The following is a 25,155-nucleotide window of genomic DNA, read 5'->3' as shown; positions in this document are numbered from 1 at the left end:
TTTCATCTCCTTTCCTCCTCTTCTGTCTCCTCCTCCTCCTCCTCCATTTTCTTTTCCTCATTCTCCTCCTCCACCTCTGTCTCTTTCTCCTCCTCCTCTTCAGCATCATCCCCCCTCCTCCTCCATAGTCTCCTTGCTCTGGGACCTCCGATGCAGACTCCTTTGGCCTCCTGTCTCTGTTCCTCCCCGTGGCTAGCCCCTCACCTCTGTAGATCCCATTGCACCTCCCCAGCTGCTGGTGTTCATCTGTGGCCTCCAGTAACCCTCCATGATTGGAGTCCTAATGGGTGATTGTGGAGTTCTTCAGATGGTTCTAATCAAGGGCATGGAGGGCTTTAACTGTGGAGAAGGTGGAAGGTGTCAGAGAGAGTGCCCACACGGGTCTCAGCTGGGGGCATGCGCTTCCCATTCTATGCACAAGCCATCTTGTACTGGACCATCACAGAAAGAGCCCCCTGCCAAGAGACCACAGGGACATGTGAGATCACGGTGCTGAGACTGTCGTGCCCAGGTCTGCTTAGCACTGCGTCACCTCGAAAACCAGGAGAGAATTGCAAAGAAATATCCAGGACGTTGTCAGCAGGCATGGTTTTTATGTGCAGTGCCGGTGGGGTCAAGTGCCCTAATAAAAGGGTGAGAGGGTGCCCCAGGGCGGGGTAAAGCAATGACAGATTCCAGCCCACATGGAAGGAACCACAACCAATAGCAGTAAAATTTATGATGGCCATTATCAGCAGAGCAGGGGACACCTGCATACCCAGCAGTATCTCCCTGCACCGTGGAGACCAGCAGTTTTTCCTACCCCTGAAGGCACAGAGGCCAATTCACGAGGGATGTGAGCTGCTGTCCTCCTTGGGGACATCTGCCTCTCACGTAGTTCAGATGTCAGGATATTCATGCAAGGACATATCACCTGACCTGCGAGGGCTTCCACGTCTCCAGGAAACCCTCGCAGATGGAAGAGTCTGCAAGTTCTTGCTTCTCTCTAGCGTGTCCCAAAGCCCTAAAAGCAGAGCCCTTTTCCTCCACGATGCCGAAAGCTAACGTTGTCTCTCTGCTTCCTGTAACCACTAAGGATGATGCTGAATGACAGCTTCTCACAAAACTGATTGCTAACGAAATGATTGGTTTTGTGCAAAATTAGACTATCACTGGGAAGAAATGAACAAACAAATGACACGAGTGGGGTGTACTCTCCCCCGTTCTTGATCTTGACTTACCTACAAACCACTCCATTTCCTCCAGGTTGTCTCTGTAAAAACCATGGCGGCTTCTCCTGAGGAAGGCTTTCAAGGTCACCAGAGGATTGTGGACGTGCAGCTGGGACACAAAGAGGAGAAAGGGCCTGTCCTTGTTTGTGAAATTAGAAAACCACTGGAATTATGGACGGCAGATGATGGTGTCCACAGTGGACCTTGAATGTGCTGCGTCCATGACCTGGGTTCACCTGCTGGGATTTCACTGTGAGGGTTCCCCAAAAAAACTCATGAGTGAGACCATGCAAGAAAGTTCACAGGTAAAATGATTAGATTATGAGAGGTGTGACCTAGAAGTGGATTAATCCACTTGGATGAACTCACTGGGTGGTGACTGTAGCAGGTAGGGTGTGGCTGGAGGAGGGGATCCCTGGGCTGTGCCTTTGGGGTCTCTATCCTTTCCCTGCTGAGCAGAGCTCTCTCTGCCTCCTGGTGCCCTGTCCTGAGCTTCTCTCCTCCTCCAGACCCTTCTGCCATTTTGTTCTGCTCCCCTTGAGCCAGAGCCATGGAGTCAGTCGGCCAACCATGGACTGAACCTTGGAAACCATGAGCCCCAAATAAACTCTTCCTCCTCCAAATGTTCTTCTTGGGACTTTTGGTCACAGTGGCAATTTTGTCTGAGTAAAACAACATCCATGGTCAGTATAGTACAGGAAGATATTTTGAGAGGGAGGGACGGGACACCCCACCCATGTACCCTGTGTTACAGAACATTGCCATCATTATTATTTTATTATTAGGTGCTGCTAATTTCTGGCTTTCCCTAATTTATAAATTAAATATCTTCATAGGTATGTATGCATAGGGAAATAGCTATATATTGTAGTAAATGTATGAATATTTATTTATTACTTATATATAAATGGTTGGGTACTCTCTGGGGTCTCAGGCATTCCCTGGGCCTTGGAAGGAGTCCCTGATGCACGACCACTACTTGGATACTTTCCAGTGCAACCCGGTAACTCAAAGCAGAGATCCGAGTGTGGAAACCAATTCATATGAAGAGGTTGGGCCTTTCCTTTTTCTTCTTTTTTTTTAGCACCAGAGATGGAATCCAGGGGTGCTTCACCACTGAGTCACTTCCCCAGTCCTTTTGATATTTTATTTACAGACAGAGTCTCACTGAGTCTCTTATGGCCTCTCTCAGTTGCTGAGGCTAGCCTCCTACTTGCCATCCTCCTGCCTCAGCCTCCCCACCTGCTAGGATGACAGAGGTGGGCAAAGTGACTCCATAAAAAAATCCTTCCGCAAATACACTGTGGAATACTATGTAGCGATGAAGAAGGATAGCTTCCTTTCATTTGTGAATGAAGTGTGAATTTGGACCTTTTCAATGCACCTGCTGCTATGGGACCCCAGGGTAGCTCACGGCTCAGAACCTGCCCCCCACCCCAGATCGTGAGGGTCCCCACCTTTGAATGTAGGCCGTGGCTTCCTGCAGCATCCGTCTGGTGGTGCTTCCCACATCAATTGGCTGCTTGGTGACCTGGTGGTTCCGCATGAGCACACAGTTTTCCAGAGTCACAGGAACCCACAGCTGGAGAACCACGTGGTGAAGACGAGGCTGGCCCTGCACCCGACTGCGGTCCAGGGATCCGAGAGGAGGCCACTGAGTTTGGCAGCCGTGAGCGTGAGGACGCCCAGAGCCAGGATGCAGGTGTAGCGGCTGAACCGGGCAGCCACTGTGACCCCCAGCTCTGGGGGCCTGTCAGGGTCGCAGTCGTTGATCAGGGTGAAGGGCAGTCCGTAGAAGTAGTGGAAGCTGTGGTTCAGTGGGTGGTGGCAGTGGTCCCCGCGGGACGCGCAGCTCACGCCCTGGTGCCACTTTCCTGCAAGTGGGGGTGGGTGGTCAGCCACACCAAGGGCACACGCTGTTGCCTGGGACAAAGAACCCCGGGGCCATTTGGATGTGGTCAGGGGAAAGAAAACCTCCAAAGAGCAGATCCTGAATCAGCAGAGGCTATGAGTGACCTCAACCAAGACTTGCTTTTGGTTTGGGGTACCAGGGATTGAACTCAGGGCCACTCGACCCCCGAGCCCCATCCCCGGCCCTTTTTGTGTTTTATTTAGAGACAGAGTCTCGCTGAGTTACTTGGGGCCTTGCTAAACTGCTGAGGTGGGCCTCTAACTTGCGGTCCTCCTGCCTCAGCCTCCCAAGCTACTGGAATTACAGGTGGTGGAGCCAGGCTCTGAAGAGCTTTCTGATTCCTTGGGGCTGAAGAAGATAGACAGGTTCATAGAAGGAAAGAAGGCAAAATATATATCAAAGAACCCCAAACCTCTGCAATGAGAACTTCTGAACTGAAAACCATCTGAGAGGGCCGGAGTGGAACCAGATACCAACTCGGGAGGTGGAGAAGGATGAAAGATTTTTTTTTTTTCCTCCAGAGGAAATTGGTCCCTTGACAATTGGATGGGAGGGGAATCAGGTGTTCAAATACCTACAAGGCTGGTGGTATAGCCTTGCTCCTTTGGGATTTTTGCAAAAGTGGTTTCGTTGGCAGGAAGCCCGCCTAAGCCTGCGTTCCAATAGAGGACCAGGTACTCATCGTTGTCCATTCCTGCAGATCCCACAGCAGAGCAAGGTTCATTTTCCCTTTGCTAGGAACAGGTCTTAGCAAAGGGATTCTGGGCACCAGGGGACAGTGGGCAAGAATCTGGCTGTCAGCACTTGGGGAAGGTGGGGAGGTGGTGCTCTGGGTAGGGAGTGGGTGCAGATCAGAGAGGTTGTTAAATGTGCTATTGTGCACAGTATGACCCCACCACTGAGCATCATCTGCCCCAATGTCAGCTGCATAAGTTGGACACACCTTGCCTATCATGAGAACCAACTCAGTACATGTATCTATCTATCTATCTATCTATCTATCTATCTATCTATCTATCATTACCTATCTTCCAGGTACCATTATGTTGCATCTATCCCCTTTCTATCCACACATCATTTATCTGTCACCTGTATGTGCATTATGCATCTGTCACCTTTATATACCTCTATCACCCATCATTAGCTATCACCTGTTCCTCTATTATCTATTGACAGGATTGCTATCAATTGAGCATCATTAATCCATCTTCCTTCATTGACAGTATCACCATCATCATCTATGGAGCATTGTATCTCACCTGTCAATGACTGTATTTCTGCTTCTCATCCATCAATGATGGTGGTCATCCCGTCCCAGAAGGCTCCCTCCACACAGCCTACCAAGGGCACCTACCTGGCAATTTGATGAGACAAGAGCTGGTATGTGGAAAATACCAGAAGGAAAAGAACGTTTCTCTAGTACCAGACGTGCACAGACATTTGTGTTGAGTGTTTTTTCCCTGAGCAATTTTTTTCTCTGAGTATCAGCACAATTCACGCAGAATCTGCAGCGTGCTGTGTGTCCCAGATCAGCTAGGGATGATCTTGACCTCAGGAAGAGGTGTGTGGTTATCTGTGACTCCCATTTGATTAACCCAGGGGTACCTAACCCCTGAGCCCCATCTGTAGCCCTATTTTGCATTTTACCTAGAGACAGGGTCTCACTGAGTTGCTTAGGGCCTCCTTTTGGCCGAGGCTGGCTTTGAACTCGTGATCCTCCTGCCTCAGCCTCCCAACCGCTGGGATGACAGGCGTGCGCCACCGCGTCCGGCATTGTGCGTGGGTTTTAACACCCACGGGGCTAAGGGTCCTGAGGGGCGAGGGTATACGAGGTCCTGTTCGGAGCACACACTGCAGGAAGGTGACAGGAGGGCACATTAGCTTTCAATTTCCCAGTCTCTGCGGGATCACTACCAAGCTAGAGCGGCGATAGGGTCCAGGCTGCAGCCGGGAGCTGCTGTACAGGGTCCCCACAACACCCACCTGATCCGAGTGGCTCTGCTCGGGGTGCAGAACGGGGGGCCACCAGGTGCTGGGTGAGTCTCATGCCCTCCTCCACCAGCCGGTCGATATTGGGGGTCCTGAGAAAATCAGATGAATATCACTTGGGAAAGGGTTGGGAATGCTCTGGGCCTCAGACGAGGCCTGCATGGAACTTCCTGGGGCTGCGTGGCACCTGTCTTAGTGTGCCCACTTCTCTAAGTTTGCAAAGGACAGATGAGGCTCACCCTGGGCGGTTCCTCCTACAGCCCTCCCCCCACCTCAGCTGTTGCCAAAGCTACAAAGGGCACCCCAGATTTTGAATTTTGGCTTTGGCCTGGGGGGCTGGCACACAGACACCTTGCCCGTTTCACTTTCTGGGGGTGATGATGTTGCACAGTGAGTATAAACACGGGCTGTGAGAGAAGCTTTTGTCCAGCTGGGGAATGCCGTGGGTTCTGAGCCCAGGCAGTCTGGGCTCATCCAGGACCTTGGGTGGGTTCGGGGTATGAAATGCACATCTGCGTAGTGGCATTCTCCTCTTAGGGTGGGTTATGGGAACCTCTTGTCACAATAACTCTGTGGTTACATCACAGGGCTTCTTAGAGGAAGATGGACCCCAACAAAATTACATTTTTGGCTTTTTCTTATTTTTTCGGGGGGGGTATGCAACCCAGGGGGCTTGTGTGCCTTAAATATCCCACCAGCATCCACGAAGGGTGCACCCTGAGTTTCCTACCAGGTTTCTCATGTGCAAAATTCAAAGAGAAGATGAAACACTTCACCTAAGAGCTTTTGCAGTCAGACGTGCAAAAATAGATTGAGAATCTCACTATAGATAGGCATCCCAAAGGCAGTGACCCAGCCCCTAGAGCTCATGGAATTCCCCATGGACTGTCAGATGACAGGTGCTAGTCTCTTCCCTTCTACCTTGGAGGAGGCTGCATCTGGTGGAAGCTAAGCTATAAAAGCTCAGACCTTGTTCTTCACGCACCTAAAGCTGACCACCTCAGTGGCCCCCCGTAAGAAAAGTTTTGCTTCCCTGAGGACAACTGGAAAAGTGCAGAGACACTGGAGGTGTCCCACTTTGGGATGTGGTGCTATTGGTGAGCAGCAGGTGGAGACCAGAAATGTTGTTCAACATCCTACAAAGCACAGGATGGGCCCATCACAGAGTGATCTGGGCCAGTGTACCAGTAGGACCAAGGTTAAAGAACCTTGTCAGTCCTTCCAGCCAGCCAGCCAGCCCACCACCCATGCACCCATCCAGCCAACTATCCATCTGCCCGTCCATCCATCCATTCATCCATCCACTCACCCACCCACCCATTCATCCACCATTCAACCATCCATCCATCCATTCATTCATTCACCCATTTACCCATTTGTCTGCCCATCCACCCACCCACCCTTCCATCGATCCACCCATCCACCCATCTACCAATTTGCCAACCACCTATCTGCCCACACATCTACCCACCCATCCATCCATCCACCCATCTACCAATTTGCCAACCACCCATCTGCCCACCCATCCATCCATCCACCCACCCATCCATCCAGGCAACCATCTATCCATCCATCCATCCATCTATCCATCAACCCACCCACCCATCCGTCCATCCATCCACTCATCCACCGATCTATCCATCCATCCACCCACCCACCTATCCACCCATCCACCCATTTATCCATCCATCCAGGCAACCATCTATCCATCCATCCAGGCAACCATCTATCCATCTACCCATCTATTCATCCATCTATCTACCTACCCATCCATCTATCCATCCACCATGGATGGATGGGCAGATAGACAAATGGATGATGCCTGGATGAAAACATGGACAGATGGGTGGGTGGAGGAATGGCTCATTCATAAATGGATACATAAATGATGGATTTGGGGTAAAATTCTAGTCATTTGCTAACTCTGAGAATAAAGGACTCAGAACAGAGTACAATTTTACAAGCCTGTGTGAAATCCTCTACACAGTTTAGCCAAAATAAGAAAATATCCCATACTCTCTAAGATCTTCTGGCCTCCAAAGACCCCCATTCAGACCTTTTCCTTGGCCCCATTTTTGGCCCTAGCTCCCCCCCACCCCACTAAGATATGCTTTTTTCCCTAGTCTCCAGTCATACTGGGGATCAGGGCTTCTGATGCAGCCAACCATCCATCCATATCTGTGAACACAGGATATGCCAATATCTTTTGGAATCACTGCTTTCAAATCCTTTGGGTCTGAACCCAGTTGTGACATTGCTGGGTCATATCGTGATTCAATCTTAAGCTTTTGAGGGGCCATTATATTGTTCTGCAAAAGACCACCTGGAGCCCCAGGAGCTGGAGAGTCAGGAGGAGCCTCCCTGGAGCCCATGGAGGGAGCTCAGCCTGGGACTCTGGTCTCAGCTTCTGCCCTCCAGGGCTGGGGGAGGGGTGGTGGTTCCTGGATTACATTTAAGTCTCTGTGTTTTTGGTTATTTATTACAGCAGCCACAGAAAAACCCTTATAAACTCAGCAGGACATCAAGTTGTTTGAGAGGGCTAAGACCCTATTTTTACTCTTGGAGAATAATCATTTTTGGTGCTGAATTCTGCAGCACTAAGAAATTTCATTTGCACTGGTCGATTTTAAGTGAATTATTCCACTAAACTGCACACAAGGCACAACCCCATGACCCAAACTACACTCTACCTCAGTGTAAGGTTCCCATAGCAACAAACATCCCAGATGCCCAGATCATCTGCCAAGATCAGCAGGATGTTTGGCTTGGAAGCGTTAGGTGGTTTCTACTCACAGGTCTGCAGAAGCCAACATACAAGGAGCAAAAGCAGCACAGTCTCTGCAGAGGAAATAAATGTACAGGATTTGGCATGCAAAGTTTACACCATGCATATGTAGATGTCAGGCTTCTGGTGAGGGCTTGAACTGAACTCCTATAATGCCAACTGAGCCCCAAGAGAATTATCCAGCTGTGGGAAACCTCTGGTTTTGCACGGAGTCCAACAGCCCAAAATAACCAGGGTGGAATCCCTACTGCTAATGGCCAATCAAGACTAATGCTGAGAGAGGCCCATTTTCTCCCTGCACCCAAACTGGAGATTCTCAGCAAGCAATCAGAAACTGAGCCCTCATCAGAAAGTTCCCTCCACTTTAACCCCATGCGAACAGCACAGAGGTCCCCTCTTTATCCTCTGGGGACACATTCCAAAAATCTCAGAGGATGTTGAAAGTTCAGCTAGTACCTAACCCTATATAGACTATACTTTTTCAGTATATATAGATGCCTGTCATAATGTATAATTTATAATCTAGGCATAGCAAAGGATTAACGGTGGCAAATGATAACAAAACAGTTGTAACAATGTGCTGTGACAAATGCCTGACTTACAAGTTTTTCACTTTCTGTTTTTTTCCTTGTTTATTTTTGGACATCGGGCAACTGAATCCTGGGAGATTTCTGAGTGAATTTGTGGTGACATTTGTCGCTACCAACACCCCAGGGTGACCCTGGAAACACCCTTTCTTGTTGTGCAAGTCATGGTCTCTTTGAATTTGTTTTGTCACTAAATGGGTCCTCTGGGTTAAGGTCATTTGAGCTCAACTCTCAGTAAAGCGGGGGCGAACGTGGGGTCCAGAGCCTGAGGCCTGCCACTTGGGGTCCTCAGCGGATCAGGAGGTGGCTGATGGTTGGCAGGCGCCTTGGTCCACAGTGCGAGGTGCTCCAAGGCTGCGCCAAGCATCAGACAGGGCACTAGGAGGACCAGACCTGCAGGGACACTAGGATTTTAAACCACAGATGGGGGATTCAAAGCAACCCCAGAGACACAACAACAGGCAGAGGAGAGAGTCCCTGAGCATCTGAACAGGGGGCCAGGCGCCCCACTGCCCTAGAGGCTACTAGGAGCTTCAATGGTGTCCTGGGCTCCACCTGCCCCAGGACCCAGAGGTACTCAGCTGTCCAAGATGTGCTGGGGGTGGGGCAACCGGGGAGGGCAGGCGGGTGGAGTCACAGTGGGAGGGGGTAGCCGGAGGGAAGGGGCGGGGGCTGCTATAGATCTTGTGCGCCCTGAAGGTGGGGGACTGGAGGATGATCCTACTGCTGGAGGGACAGGGACACCAGAAGGCACAGTGGGCGGACTGGAGGACCCAGAGCGGACTGGGGTGTCCTAGCGCTGGGAGGAGGACCCAGCTGTGGCAGCGGGGCGGGGATGGAGGAAAAGTCAAGGGTCTGCACCCTGTGGTTTTTAGTGAGCAGAGTGTGTGTGTGGGGGGGGGGTCATAAGGCCATGCACAGCTGCGCAGGGGCGGGATGGGGGACTTGGGGGCCAGGAGCAGGGCGGGGCGTGTCCTAGAGTGGGGGGTGTGGGCGTGCTGGAGGTGGGCCAGGGACAGGCCTGATTATTGGGCACTGCGGAGCTGGGGCTGCGAGGGGGACGTGCCCAGGAGCTGGATGGGGCCTTCCTAGGGGGACAGGGTGGAGGGCGATGCAAGGGCGTGTTCTAAAGTGCGCAATGGACTGCAGGAGGCTGAGCAAGGGGCATATCCTAGAGGGGGGATGTGCTGGGGGTGGGGCAAGGGGCGTGCCTCAGTGTGAGCGGCAACGCACAGCTGAGGCTGGAAGGGGACACTCCCAGGAGCCCACCAGGGCCTGTCTAGGGGGAGACTAGGCCTTAAGGTGGGGTGGTGAAAGATGCCTGCCCTAGGATGGGGGGCTGGACATGCTGGGGGCGGGACAGGGGCGGGCCTTAGTGTTGGGCACTGCGGAGCTGCCCCTGGGTGGACATTTGGTCCCAGGAGCGATCTGGGGAGTGACTTAGGAGGGGAAGGGACGGCACAGGGGTCCAGTGGCGGCCCTAGTGTTGGAGGGACCCTCAGTGCTGGGGGAAGGGGAGAGAGGCCCCGGGGGAGGGACAGCAGTGGCTTAGACTGTTCCTGGGGACTCCCCAGCAGCAGCAGGGAGGGGGCGCGGGGTGTGCGGGGGGGGGGGGGGGCGAGAGGACACTCATGCAGGGCCCCAAGTCGGGACCAGGTGGTTTTAGGGAAGTGATAGGGCGAGATGGCCATATGGGGAGAGGACGGGACAGGAGGATCAGCTGGGGTCAAGACCGTGTTGGGGGTGGGACAGGATTGTGTCTTAGAGTGTGTGACAGGCCATGGCTCGGTGTGGGGACCAGGATGGGACACGAAGGGCTTTGAGTTTATTGGGGAGAACTCGGGCTTCGGCCTGCATGTCTTAAAAAATGAGTGTGGAGGGTGTCACAGCCTTGTCAGGGTGGGGCAGGGGACTTGCCTTATAGAGATTGTAGGACTTGGCCCTGGGGAGGAGTCCCGGCTCCGAATGGGAGGGGCAGAGCGGGTCTTAGTGGGGGGAAACTCCAGCGCATCTGTGCCGACCTAATGTGGGGGACACAGGCCATGAGGGGGCAGGGAGCAGGTCTTGGAGGGGTTCGGAGACCCGAGAGTGGGGAGTCGAGTCTCCAAGGCATTGAGGTGAGGCGTGTCACCCCGCTGGATCCTGGAGCGGCTCCGCAGGCGTTTCGGGCGCAGTTTCTGCGTCTCAACCCAGGCCCCCCCTCCTGCTCGGGGGGGCCCCCCACCTCCCTCTGCCCCCACCCCAGCGCTGCTCTCTGGGCCCCCGCAGAGAATGAGCCTGGGACTGGGTTTCGGTGACTCACCATTTCCTAGCACCTCAGCTTCCTTTCCAGGGTCTCTCGCTCTTCCCCTCCCCAGGCCTGAGTGGCTGCGAGTCCTGGGATCCCGAGCACCTGAGGGTGGCCGAGGCGCGTCCCCTGGGCCTGCGAGTGCACCTCTGCGTGGATTCCATGGCTGCGCACTGGCGCCAGGGAAGTACCTTGACCCCAGATCTGGGCGCCATCCTGCCAGGGCTGGTGTCTCCGCCCACCAGGCTGCTTGGTGTGCTCCTGGACCCTGGTGGCTCACTTAATCCGATTAACCTTCCAACTCTGGGCCTAGGGAGTGGCTCCTGGAAACAAGTTCTCCCAGGTCCCCACCACCAGTGAAGCTGGGGCTTCTGCATCTGCTTAATCTGGATGGGGCACAAGCAGGGTGACTCCCAAGGCAGCCAAGGCAGTTTAGGGAACATTTATTTTTATTCCTTCCAAGGGTCTTGGGACAGCCCCACCCCTCTCATAGAATTGGTGCGAATTCAGCTCCACCAGGCTCCGCATTGGGAATCTCTAGGGTGCTGGACTCTTGCTCCTTTGTGCACGCAGGGCCTGGGTTGAAGCCAGAATTAAACCGGCAGGGAAATGGAGTGAGAACAATTTTGATGAGTCTGGCAAGTTGGAGACTGTTCCCTGAGAGATTGAAATGTCAGTTCCTTCAGAACCCTTCCTCCACCCTTGAGCCAATCTTCTGTTAAAATAGCATGTCCCAGGAATTGCCCCTCCCTACAGGGAGCTACAAGGTTTTTGATTAATGTGTCCTTGGCTGCTCCATCCTGTCCTTCCCCCTTCAGCTCTTCTGGTTCCCACCTTTTGACCAGCTCGGGAGCATCCTGTGCCTAGTCATGTTTGCAGGAAGGAGAAAGATAAGGGGAAGAGGACTGGAGACCCAAGGAAGCCTAGGACATATAAAAAGGGCAGAACACTTTGCTTCTTGGGATACCAGGAAACCAGCCTTGGCCTCTTCTCCCTTCCAGAAGTCTGTGTTCCCCTTTTTAAAATAAACCCTGCTTTATATGCTTGCTTAGGTGTGCTTCTCTAATGTTCAAACTTCAACATGTGGGAAAGCAGAACTCCTCACCAGTAACCATGGTATCATATTTGGAGATCCTACGGAGCTCTTAATGCTTAAGTGCAGTTAGTGCAGCTGCCACTCTTCAAGACTGGGGTGAAGGGCTTCCCTGCCTAGGCAGCTATCAATCACCTGTTCAGTACAGAGCAGGCATGTTGCGTTCTGCTGAAGCTACTTCCCAGTTCTTTTTTTTTTTTTAAATTAAATTTCTCCTTTTTTTCCTGGGGTTTTTCACAATCAGGAATTGGTGAAGGGGTTCCTGTAATCTGCTGTTTGACAGGGTCACAGTGTGGGAGATGCTGTGGCAGGGCCACACCATCTGGAATCTGAAACCATGGGGAATGTTAAGTTTTTTTTTTTTATGATCCTCATGATATAGAGAACAGGGCATCTATCAATAAATAATAAAAGTACGTGTTCCCTGAGAATGCAGGAAATTTTCCAGAATGAGACCAAGGACACAATTGAGACAGGCCCCAAGATGTGTTTCAATATCTCTCAGGAGACAAAAAATAGTGTTATTCCTTAAGAAATTCACAGGAAAAAGATTACCAATCAAAGTTCCCGAGAAAAGCCTAATACACAAGAAATGTTTATCCCAGGGTTAACAATGTACACTAATGTTCCCCTCCCTTCTAAAGCCACAACCTGTGCAATAGCCTAGTTACAGAAAAACAATAGTTGTGCCAACTGTACAAGGACCACCCTATGTAACTTGCTTAATTAAAGGAAGATTATAGTATTCCCCTGGAAGACAAGAAGCTAATAAAAATACATTCCCCCCATTAACACACCCTCCTCTGCCTCACACAGGAATTCATGACGGAAGTGGAAAACACATAGTTAATATTAATGGCAAATGGGTTGAGGTGCAGAACCTGCCCTTTAGTTAAAAGATTAAAAAGACACAAGATGTGATCTGCTTTGACCAAGGATCAAGGAAACTTTAAGAAAGCAGTTAAATAAGTCATATGAAAAAAAGGAAATTACTTTGGGAATTAAAAATAGAATAATGTAAAATTAATATAGATATATTTTAGAGTCACTTTGGAATAATAGGCTTTCACTATTTTAAGTGTGTTTTACTGTCACTTTAGATTAAAAGTAAGAAAGCTTACTAATAATTATAGGTGTGCTTTAAAGTTAAAGGTTAATGAAATAATTTATATGTATGATTTAAAGTTAAAAGTTAATAATAGAACAGGAGACATGTAGTCGAGTTGTGCAGTATAGTGTTATGGGTCAGGTTATATGGGCAATGACCAAGCAGACTCCATTTTATCCTGAGACTTAACATCATGTAAGAAATTCTTCTCTCCTGCTCAGGCTTGGGGCTATTCCTTGTAGAGACAGTTATGGGTCCTTCAGTGAGCTGTCCCTGGCTGGCCAGCTAAATTCTGTCCATTTGGACAGAACTGGGAATTGGTGTGTTTTCTGAGTGACCTGCCCCACAACAGTGTGCACCTAGTGATTAAGGTGATAATGTAAAAGCTTAATCATAATTGGCAAAGGTTACAGGAAAATATTCTAAACCATGTCCTCAATATATCTCAGGTAATCAATATGTCAGAAAAGATTGTGACTCTTGAAAAGTATGCACATCAAATAAGTTTGGGGCTTTGAGACTATTTATTAACTACCTGGAAAGATATCTGCAAAAAAAAAAAAAGATATCTGCAAAAATGATATAAAAATAAAGGCCCACCTAAGGGCAGTAGATTCCTTTTGAAGGCTGCTCAGAACTTGCAACCTGCTGTCCTTCAGCACCACATAAAAATAAATAAAACTTAAATAAAGGTATTGTGGCCAACTACACCTAAAATTTTTTTAAAAATTAAAAAATAGGGACAGGCTGGGGATGTGGCTCAAGCGGTAGCGCACTTGCCTGGCATGCGTGCGGCCCGGGTTCGATCCTCAGCACCACATACCAACAAAGATGTTGTGTCCGCCAAATACTAAAAAATAAATATTAAAAAAATTCTCTCTCTCTCTCTCTCTCTCTCTCTCTCTCTCTCTCTCTCTCTCTTAAAAAAAATAGGGACAGAGTGTAAGGGACCGGCGAAACGTCGGAGGAAGAGACCACAAGAGACTAGCTCCATGCAATTGGCAAAAGGAGGTTTATTGAACCAGCCTACTGGGGCTCAAGGCTCACTCAGGAAGGGAGAGCAGCCCAGAGCCCAGAGCAGGGATTGAACAATGCTTAAGTACACCTTTTGGGGAGGACGAGGGGGGGGGTGTTGCATACATCACAGCCTCCTTTAACAAATCACCTTACACCGCGGGAAAATCAAACAATAATTTTTAGACTTGATTAGTACATTCATTGGCGGGAACAGGGCTGGCTGGAGTGATAGGTCATTCCTAAGGAGGGGGTTACATTTAAACTGGTTGGTTCGGACCCTGAATATCTACGTGAGGAATTGCACAGAACTCCAGGCCATAATTCAACTAAATGGCCAGTGGGGCCTTGTCCTAACTGCCTCAGGAATTTAACCCATGCTTTGCAGTTTAGAAGCTTTACCCTTTCAAGAGTAATATACTGAGACAATCTCAGTGAATATTATTGTTTCTCTGTGCACCATGTCGCCCCTTGACATGTCTTGAAAACAGTTCAATATCTTGCTGAACCTCACTCCTCAACCTGGGCCCAGGGCTGTTTTGTGTCACTGATGAGGCCTCCTTGGTCCAGGTCCCAGAGACACCCTCATGAATACAAGCAAATCATTGGCCTTAGCCCACAGGTGAAGGGAGACTGTCCCAAGTCTCCACGGAGTTTCCTACAATGTGAGGATGAAGAGGAGCAAGGAAGAGGTACATGTGCTAGCAAAAGAGTCAAGAAGTTTAAAAAAGCCCAGAAAGTGACTTGTTCATTGGACATGGGTTAGCAAGGCAGTGAGATTTGAGTGTGGGGGTAATTAAACATATTTAAGCCATTGAAATGTTTATATCATTCTTCATGTGGGAGGAGAAACATTTTCTTCAGAAATAGATCTGAAGTGGAATTTGAGGACAAGTGGTTAAATGTTAGTCACAGCATTCAGCAGAAATCCTGGGAAACACAGAAAATAGGAAGAGTTTCCAGCCCATTCACAAATGCACCCTGTTGGCTGGGCAGGGTGAGGCAGTGCTTTGACGGAAAGCTGAACTCCCAGAGTCCAAGTTCACATTCAGGATGTGACTTCTATTTCCTACTCGGATTCTGAATTATTTTCTTTCTGTTATTATTGTTTTCTACATTTAATTTGCTAGGAGTGATGATTGATTAAAGACACACATTATAATCTTAACTGCTTTCTGCTTGCTAAATGTCCTTCTATGAATCTTCATGATTTCATTTAAATACTTGGGAATTATTTCCCAAGTACTTGATACTGTTTTATACAAAAATGTACAATAAACTTTTGAAAAGATTTTTATGGATTCTAATTAGTTACACAGGACAGCTGAATGTATTTTGTCACATTCTACATAGGTGGATTATAACTACTCATTTTTCTGGTTGCACATGATATAGAGTTTCACTGGTCATGAAGTCATATATGTACAGAGGGTAATGACATCTGATTTATTTTACTTTCAATCTACCTCCATAACCCCTCCCCTTTTTTCACTTCCCTCTGTCTAATCCAAAGTTCCTCTATTCTTCCCAAGAACCTCACCCTTATTATGAATTAGATCTGCATATCTGAGAAGACATTTGGCCTCTGATTTCTTGGGACTGGCTTATTTTGCTTAGCATGATATTCTCCATTTCCATCTATTTGCTGGTAAATGTCATCATTTTGTTCTTCTTTTAGGCTGCATAGTATTCCATTCTGTATATATACCAAAATTTCTTTATCCGTTCATCTGTTGAAGGGCACAGGGATCAGAGATCCTTCGACCTTTGTTACAAAATGCCATTGAGTCTGAAAGACGAGCCTCTACTCCTAGGAGCCACAAGCAAATATACGATGTATGGCACCTTTGGTTGTAAAGTGACGCCAGCTAGCCACTGAGATATGATTATATTAAGATTTACATTCATATGGAAATTGGACTCCTGCTGTTCACCCTGGCCTGCTACCGGACTCATGTTACCGGGACTCATGGAGAGTTCCCATTGGTTGGGGAAGGATAGTAGGAGGAAATTCCGGGGGAGGTCGGGGGGATCCCCGGTTCCGGGAGACGGGAGGTTCCGGTAGACGCCCGCGTGGGAGGACCGGGTTTGGCTTGCCGGCGCCTACAGAGTATTGGTGGCTTTTTCAAAATAAAGTTTTGTTCCTGCTTGAGTGGCTCATGATTCTGTGCCCAGCCAAGACTGCGGCAATTGACGGCCCGTGCGGGGAACGCCTGAAGCTTAGAGGTGAGTAAAATTGCTCGCCCCTGAGGGAAGGTGACAGGATGGGTGCCCATCTCAAAAAACAATGTGTTCTTGTTTTGATTTATTTTGTTTTTATTTCGAGCTCCCTAGCCATAGAATTTTCTCAGGTGAACTGGGAAAAATGGTTGGCTCAAGGTTTGAAGTTATTCGGCCCTGAGAAAGAGAAAATCGATACAACCATTCTCTGCTCCGTTTTTGTTTCATTCTGTTTCGGCTTTGTTTTATCCTATCTTATTGGGTTACGTTACCTTTATAGTAGATTAGAATCCAGTAAAAAACAAACCAAAAAACTGTTAAGTAAATTGTTAGAGGTCCAGACTATGGTAGAAAAAACGCTAGGTCAAGCAAAAGAGAAGGTCTCTCAAGCTAGTCAGACAGAGGAAAATTTAAAGAAAGCAAGCTTAGAGGAAAAGCAGCCATCAGGTGGAGAATTACAACAGCAGGTTGCTACTAACTCCGTTCTATCACCAGAGGGCATAATTCAACCAACAGCTCCATATACCGCTGAGCGGCCCTCAACTCCCGTAGTTGATGGACGGAATTCTGAGACAGAACCCCAAAGATTAGCATGCCCTGTACTTGAGCAGGCAGGAGGGCAACGAATTCACCATACTTTAGATTTCAAAACCATAAAGCAATTAAAGGAGGCTATAACAACCTATGGGCCGCAAGCTCCCTTCACAATAAGCATGGTCGAATCTGTTACCAACTTGGACATGACACCAGCAGATTGGGCTAACATGTGTCGATCTGTGCTAAACGGAGGACAATATTTGTTATGGAAGGTTGCCAATGAGGAATTTTGCATGGAGACAGCTAGGCGAAATGCAGAAGCTGGTTACCCTCAAAGAAATATAGATATGCTATTGGGAAAGGGACCTTATGAGGGTCAAAGACAGCAAATTGAATATGACCCTTGTGTATATGCACAAATTGCTGTAGATGCAGTTAGGGCATGGAAAACTTTACAGGGGCATGGAGACTTACAAGGTCAATTATCTAAGGTAATACAAGGAACTAATGAACCTTACGCTGAATTTGTAGATAGACTTATTCAGTCAGCCTCTAGGATATTTGGTAATACAGAACAGGTAATGCCATTTATAAAACAACTGGCTTATGACCAAGCAAATCATTGCTGCAGAGAGGTCATTAGACCATGGAGACATGAAGATTTAAACACATATATTAAATTATGTAGAGACATTAATGAACAATGGCAAGTCTTAGCAGCAGTACAACAGGCTTTAGATGCCAGGCCAAAAACATGCTATAATTGTAATCAAACAGGACATTTCAAAAGGAGTTGCCCCATAATAGGAGGATTTAACAAAGCTGGGTATCAAAGGAATAAAATACCGTGTATTTGCCCACGATGCCATAGAGGGAAACATTGGGCTAATGAATGCCGTTCTCAAACCACCATAGAGGGTATTCCATTATCAAAAAACGGACAAGGACCAAGTGTTTACCCACGATATCATGGAGAAAGGTATCAGGCTCCATTGCCAAAAAACGGACTAGAGGGCCCAATGCCCCGGGGCCCAAAACCACAAATATATGGGGCAATGGAGGAACCCAACAGCACCATCAAGGTAGTGCCCAGGATGCATTATCCATTAAATCCCTCATCAGACAAACTAGAGGGAGCGCAGGGCTGGACATCTGCGCCTCTGCCAGAGCAGTACTAACTCCAGATATGGGAGTTCAAATCATTCCCACAGGAGTAAAAGGACCTCTTCCCCAGGGAACAGTAGGCTTATTATTGGGATGCAGTTCTTCTACACTAAAAGGACTTATGATAAGTCCTGGGGTAATTGATCCCGATTATGAGGGTGAAATAAAAATTATAGCTAGTTCTCCAAGAGGTATATCAGTAATTTCACCAGGAGATAGAATAGCACAGTTATTAATAATACCCAGCCTGCATGATAAATTTTCCAGTTGTAATATAGAAAGAGGTTCCAAGGGATTAGGCTCCACAGGTGTAGATTGGGCTATGCTGTCTTTAAATTTAGATTCTCGCCCAATGCTAAAATTAAATATTCAAGGACATGACTTTAATGGGCTGCTGGACACAGGAGCTGACCTTAGTGTCATCTCTCGTCAAGAATGGCCAAAACATTGGCCATTACAACAAGCCACTCAAACGCTTCGAGGCCTAGGAGTGGCGACTAATTCCGATAGAAGTGCAATGGTATTAGATTGGAGGGATCCTGAAGGATGTGAAGGAACTATACAGCCCTATATATTAGATCATCTTCCTGTAAATTTATGGGGACGAGATGTCCTAGATCAATTAGGATTGACATTAACAAATAACATCAATCCTAACGTGCCCACTACTAGGGCTAAACAAGGCTTTAGGAAAGAAAAAAGATTAAGAGAAAAAGAACAAGGTATGACAGCACCTATTCAAATAGATCAAGAAATAAATAGACATGAATTGGGTTTTCAGAAAGGGCCACTGAGACAATCAAAATTACTTGGAAATCAGAAAGACCAGTGTGGGTTCCTCAGTGGCCCCTGACTAAAGAAAAGATACAAGTAGCCCATGACTTGGTCAGACAACAATTAGCGGAAGGACATATACAACCTTCTGTATCCCCCCATAATACTCCCATTTTTGTCATTAAAAAGAAATCTGGTAAATGGAGATTATTACAAGATTTAAGAGCCATTAATAATGAGATGGTTATTATGGGACCTGCTCAATCAGGGATTCCTCAATTGTCTGCTTTACCAAAAACCTGGCATGTTTTAGCTATAGATATTAAAGATTGTTTCTTTTCAATTCCAATTCATCCCGAGGATAGTCCACATTTTGCATTTACTATCCCTGCACTGAATCATGAAGGTCCTGATCAGAGATATGAATGGAAAGTACTCCCTCAAGGGATGGCTAACAGCCCAACTATGTGTCAAATTTATGTTAATAAAGCAATCCAGCTACTTAGAAATCAAAATCCTGAACTACAAATATTTCACTATATGGATGATGTGTTATTGGCACATAAAGATAAAAACACATTACTAGAATGTTATGCCACACTTACAAACTTATTGAAAAATTATAATCTAGAGATAGCAATAGATAAAGTACAATTAAATCTTCCAATTAATTATTTAGGAGTTCTATTATCCTCAACCACGGTCCGTCCACCAAAAATTCAAATACGAGTAGATCAACTCAGATTACTTAATGACTTTCAAAAGTTATTGGGAGACATAAATTGGATAAGGCCTTATCTAGGCATACCAACAGGAGAGTTAGGACCTTTATTTGATATTCTAAAAGGTCCATCAGATCCAAATTCACCCCGCATGTTAACGCCTGAAGCAAGAAAAACATTAAAAATCATTGAAACATATATGGAAAATATGCATTTGGATAGAATTGATATAAGTTTGCCTTTATTATTTATTGTACTACCAACAAAAAATATTCCTACAGGAGTATTTTGGCAGGAAGGTCCATTATTGTGGATACATTTATCTTATTCTCCTAACACTATTCTTACTAGATATCCTGAGGCTGTAGGACAATGGATACTCAAAGGAATAAAAGCAGCTAAGGGAGTATTTGGGATTTCTCCCAATAAAATTATTACTCCATATACTATGGATCAAATTGATGAGTTAGCTAATGAGTTAAATACTTGGGCAATAATCATGTGTAAAACTAGTGTTTCATTTGATAATCACTTACCATCTAATCCTTTGTTGTCTTTTTGGTCTAAGCATCCTGTAGTTTTTCCAAAAATGACAAGAAAAACCCCTATCATAAATGCTCCAAATATATTCACTGATGGGTCAAACAATGGTACAGCAGCAGTAGTTACTCCTGATCAAACTTTTACATTTTTAGTACCCAAGCAATCAGCTCAAAAGGTAGAGCTTAATGCAGTATTACAAGCTTTTATGATGTTTAAAGATTCTGTATTTAATTTATTTTCTGATAGTCAATATGTAGTTAATGCTATAGTATCCCTTGAAGATGCTGGTAGGATTTCACCTTCTTCAACTGTTTTCTCTTTGTTTTCCACTATACAAAGTCTAATCTGGGACCGAAAAGATCCATTCTTTATAGGTCATATCAGGGCACATACAGGATTGCCTGGAGCCCTTAGTATGGGCAATGAACTAGCAGATAAATCTACACATGACATACATATTTTCTCCACAATAGAAGAAGCTATAAATTTTCATAAAAATGTCCATGTCAATGCTAATACTTTACAAAACATTTTAATATAACTAAAGAACAAGCCAGACATATAATAAAACAATGCTAATACTTTACAAATGCTAATACTTGTCAATGCTAATACTTTACAAAAACATTTTAATATAACTAAAGAACAAGCCAGACATATAATAAAACAATGTGAAAATTGTGTGACATTTTTACCACAAGTTAATCTTGGAGTCAATCCTAGAGGACTGATACCTAACCATATTTGGCAGATGGACGTCACACACTTGCCAGAATTTGGAAAATTAAAATATTTACATGTTACAGTTGATACCTCTTCCGGATTTTTGATGGGCTCCCTTCATGCCGGAGAAAAAACTAAACATGTTATAGCTCATTGCTTGCAAAATTTTGCCACTGTGGGCGTTCCAAAACAGTTAAAAACGGACAATGGTCCTGGTTATACTTCCACCTCTTTTAAACAATTTTGCTCATCATTTGGCATTACTCACATAACAGGAATTCCATACAATCCACAAGGACAAGGCATAGTTGAAAGAGCTCATCAAACTATTAAAATGTACTTATTAAAACAAAAGGAGGGAATTGGAAAGGGGTATATATCCCCCAAAGATAAACTTAAAATAACCATTTTTACTCTAAACTTTTTAAATTTGGATTCATCGGGACTTAGTGCTGCGGAAAGACATTTGTACCCAAAAAATGTACATAAGCCTAAGGTACTTTGGAAAGATATTCTAACAGGACAATGGAAAGGCCCGGATCCAGTGATAGTCTGGAATCGGGGCGCTGTCTGTGTTTTCCCACAGGATGAACAGCAACCGATTTGGATTCCAGAGAGATTAACTAAAACAATTTCTACAGAAAAAGAAGATGATTTGACTCAAATCCATAACAGCTGACATCCAGAGCTCCAGCTTGGCTATTCTTACATCTGCAACAGTGATTTACCAAGGTTTTTTTTTTCAATATCTATTTTATTATTGCATTTTTCCCACATCATAAAGTTCTATTTTAATTTTGAGCTCATACAAACCTAGGTTAATGTTTTTCTGATCAGTTTTATTTTTTGACTGTGTTTTATTTTTTTGACTGTGGAGTTTTTAAACATTGCAATGGAGATTTCACCTAGGTATAGTTACAAGGCCTTTATTTACTATTGTCTTATGTGTTGTATGTTGTGTGCACACTTCTCTTTTGTGTTGTATGTCTGTATGTGTGTATGTCCATATTTCTTATATGAGGAGCGCTCATGAAAAAATGGATCCGAATTTTTTCTTTATTCACGTGATTTATATGGTTTAATTTAAATTAGGTGAACAGCTGTTAATGATTGTTTTTAGAGATGGTTAACAGATCTGTTTGTTTACTAATTTAAATTAGGTAAACAGCTGTTAAGGATTGTTTTTAAAGGAGTTTAACAGATCTGTTTGTTTACTTTCACCTTTCCTTTTCATTATATTTAATAATTCTGTTCAGCATAATGTCTCTTTAGCATCATTGCCAGAATTTCCATCTCCATCCCAATTCCGGTGAAGACTGAGATAAAACCAAACTACAGCTTCTATGATAGCTATCACAGTAAACTGTATAAACTGATGCATCAATGAATATAACTCAACAAGTAATGCTCAATCAAGGACTTGATTTACTTTGGGAGGAAATGGACATATTGATAGACTCCTCCAATTTGAACTGCTTACAGAACTTGCCTGGACTATATATCAGTTGCATACATTGTGAAATATCATCTGGTGCACCGAATTGTGGTACTGCTGGCATATCTTTGCTGATGGTGTCACCAGTGATGCAATTTCCTTGCCAGCTCACCCCATGTTTATTGTGGTAACATGGCATATCTTTGCTGATGGTGTCACCAGTGACGCAATTTTTCCAAAGGAGCCATCAATTGGCTTGGTGTCGTGGCATTTCTGTATCCTCCTCCCTTCTACTAGTGATGGTCTAAAATTTGGGGGCCAACAGAGGTGAGGCAAAGAACCTCACCCCCCCCACTGGCACCAAGGCTAAATTTGGGGGTCAACAGAGGTGAGGCAAGAACCTCACCCCCCCACTGGTGCATAGGCCTATCCACAAGCATGGCTGAATGCTGGACCGGTAGTCAGTGACGGGTTGATCTTATTACAGTGGATTCAACCTAAGACAGGAAGCTGACGCCTAAATGTCAGTTCTCCCATGATGGGTAAGAACCATATGTTAAATTGGACAACCTACCAGGCACGGTCCCTAGCCACATTGCTTGTTGCTTAATTAAACAGAAGGGGGCAGATGCTAGGGGCCACAAGCAAATATACGATGTATGGCACCTTTGGTTGTAAAGTGACGCCAGCTAGCCACTGAGATATGATTATGTTAAGATTTACATTCATATGGAAATTGGACTCCTGCTGTTCACCCTGGCCTGCTACCGGACTCATGTTACCGGGACTCATGGAGAGTTCCCATTGGTTGGGGAAGGATAGTAGGAGGAAATTCCAGGGGAGGTCGGGGGGATCCCCGGTTCCGGGAGACGGGAGGTTCCGGTAGATGCCCGCGTGGGAGGACCGGGTTTGGCTTGCCGGCGCCTACAGAGTCTTGGCGGCTTTTTCAAAATAAAGTTTTGTTCCTGCTTGAGTGGCTCATGATTCTGTGCCCAGCCAAGACTGCGGCACTCTACCTCAGAGCAAAGCCTATTCAAGGAAGGGGCATGACCCTTGTCCTTGAAAAGACCCACAGAGCACTCCTAGGCATAAACCTACCCTGCTGAGTTGTTTGTCTGCAAATAACAGGAGATATCTGCTGTGCCAAGTGTCTCTGACTCAGTCTAGGTGGGGACCCATAGCAACACCCTAGCAGCCACCAATCAGCATGAGACAGGGAAATACCTGTGATGCCAGATGACCCTCCCTGTAGTTTATGGTGGTTGAGAACATGTTGGGAAACCATGTAGTTCAGCACCTACAACCCCCATGGCCCAAACCAAACAGTTCAAATCAATCCCCCTCTGTACTAATAAATCACCCCTACCCACCAGTGTCCACCAAACAGTTCAAATCAATCCCCCTCTGTACTAATAAATCACCCCTACCCACCAGTGTCCACCAGTGAATGTGCTAATCATGTTTAAGAGTTGTTTTATAATTTTCCCGTGGTGTGTGATGATTTGCCAAGAGATGCTATGATGTATGTTGGGATCCCTGCCTTTCCCAAAGAGTGTATAAAACTGCTGCAAACCCTGGGCTAGGGGCCTCTCAGCATCACCCGTTGCTGGGTGCACATGGAGGACTGAGCTAGCTCCCAATAAACACCTTTTTGCTGCTTACATGGATCTTGGTCTCTGGTGGTCTTTTGGGGGTCCAAATTCGAGCCTAACAAGTCTAGGAAAGATTATTGCAATAAATTTTAATTGGGCTTGAATTTTGATAAATCTTTGTGAATTCTATAATTGTTTTGTAAAAGTCAAATAAATTTTTATAAATATATTTTTAAATTTCCAAAAAAGTAAAAGAAAACAGTACACCACAAATTGACATAAGGATTCACTGTATTCTCCTCACTTGGAGAGAAATTGACAAGTTCCATAAAACCCACATGAATTTGTGAAGAAAACCAAAACTATGACCCACTCTTTCAAATACATGACAAAACTCTGTGGTTCAGCACACTGACATCAATTCTTACTGAAAAACTACAGTGAACAAACCACAAAGTTCTAGCCTGAGATTGGATTCTTATAAACATATGGGAGTATTTGAAGATGGAATGATGCACACAATTGTGAACAATTCATTATAATAAATGGACTGAGAACTTCAATGAGGATAGAAGTGTTTCTAAAATGATTCTAGAAAATTCAAAAGTTGTCCTGCAGAATGATGAAGATGCAGCCCCAGCACCAGTCACACATTAAACATACAGTTATCCATGGTTAACATATACGGAAAAAAAGTTCAATATCTCTAGCAATTAGAGAAATGCAAGTTAAATCTATTCCCTCTCACTCCAGTCAGGAGGGCAATTCTCAGGAATACAAGTATCATTAAATCTTGGTGAGTAGGTGGGGAAAAGGTTCACTCACCCACTGTTGGTGGGACTGCAGATTGCTGCAACCACTCTGGAAAGCAGTATGGAGATTCCTTAGAAAACTTGAAATGGAACCACCATTTGACCCAGCTATGCCACTTATCGATTTATATCCAAAGGACTTAAAAATCAGCACACTACAGTGACTCAACCACAAAAATGTTTATAGCAACTCAATTCACAATAGCTCAACTATGCAATCAGCCTAGTTGCCCTTCAACAGATGAATGGAGAAAGAAAATGTGATACACACACAAACACACACACACACACACAGAATGGGGAGGGGAAAAATAAAAGTCTATTGGATTAGATAAAGGGAAATTATGGGAAGGGAGGGGAATGGTGAGGAAAGAGAGTAAATTGAATGGGACACATTTTTATGTTCATATATAACTACAGACCAGGGTAACTCCACATAATGTACAACCAAAAGACTGGGATCCTAATCAGAATAAGTTACACTCCATGCATGTATAAAGTGTCCAAATATACTCTAGTGTCATGGAACACACAGAAATGCAAATACTGAAATTACTCGAATTATCAGGGCAAAAAACAAGAGGGAATTTTGGTGATCTTGAGAGAGGAAAGATGTCTTAGAATTAGACTGAAGGTTCAATCAGAAA

The 25,155-nt window shown here is 45.8% G+C and overlaps 1 pseudogene across 1 annotated transcript; it reads right to left on the bottom strand.

Annotated features, from left to right (window-relative positions):
• Positions 1-204: 204 nt before the first annotated feature.
• On the bottom strand, positions 205-10,986 carry LOC308640141 (arylsulfatase D-like; annotated as a pseudogene). Its single transcript has 7 exons — positions 10,877-10,986; positions 7,803-7,950; positions 5,087-5,204; positions 3,698-3,817; positions 2,669-3,085; positions 1,221-1,357; positions 205-339 (listed from the first exon to the last, which is right to left on the bottom strand). The product of its transcript is annotated as an arylsulfatase D-like (transcript).
• Between the last annotated feature and the right edge of the window lie 14,169 nt (positions 10,987-25,155).

The sequence above is a fragment of the Spermophilus citellus genome (genome assembly GCF_964194105.1).
Source record: "Spermophilus citellus genome assembly, contig: SCAFFOLD_368, whole genome shotgun sequence".
Classification (NCBI taxonomy): domain Eukaryota; kingdom Metazoa; phylum Chordata; class Mammalia; order Rodentia; family Sciuridae; genus Spermophilus; species Spermophilus citellus.
The sequence above is the reverse complement of the archived record's forward strand: the minus strand, read 5'-3'. Positions and strand labels throughout refer to the sequence as shown.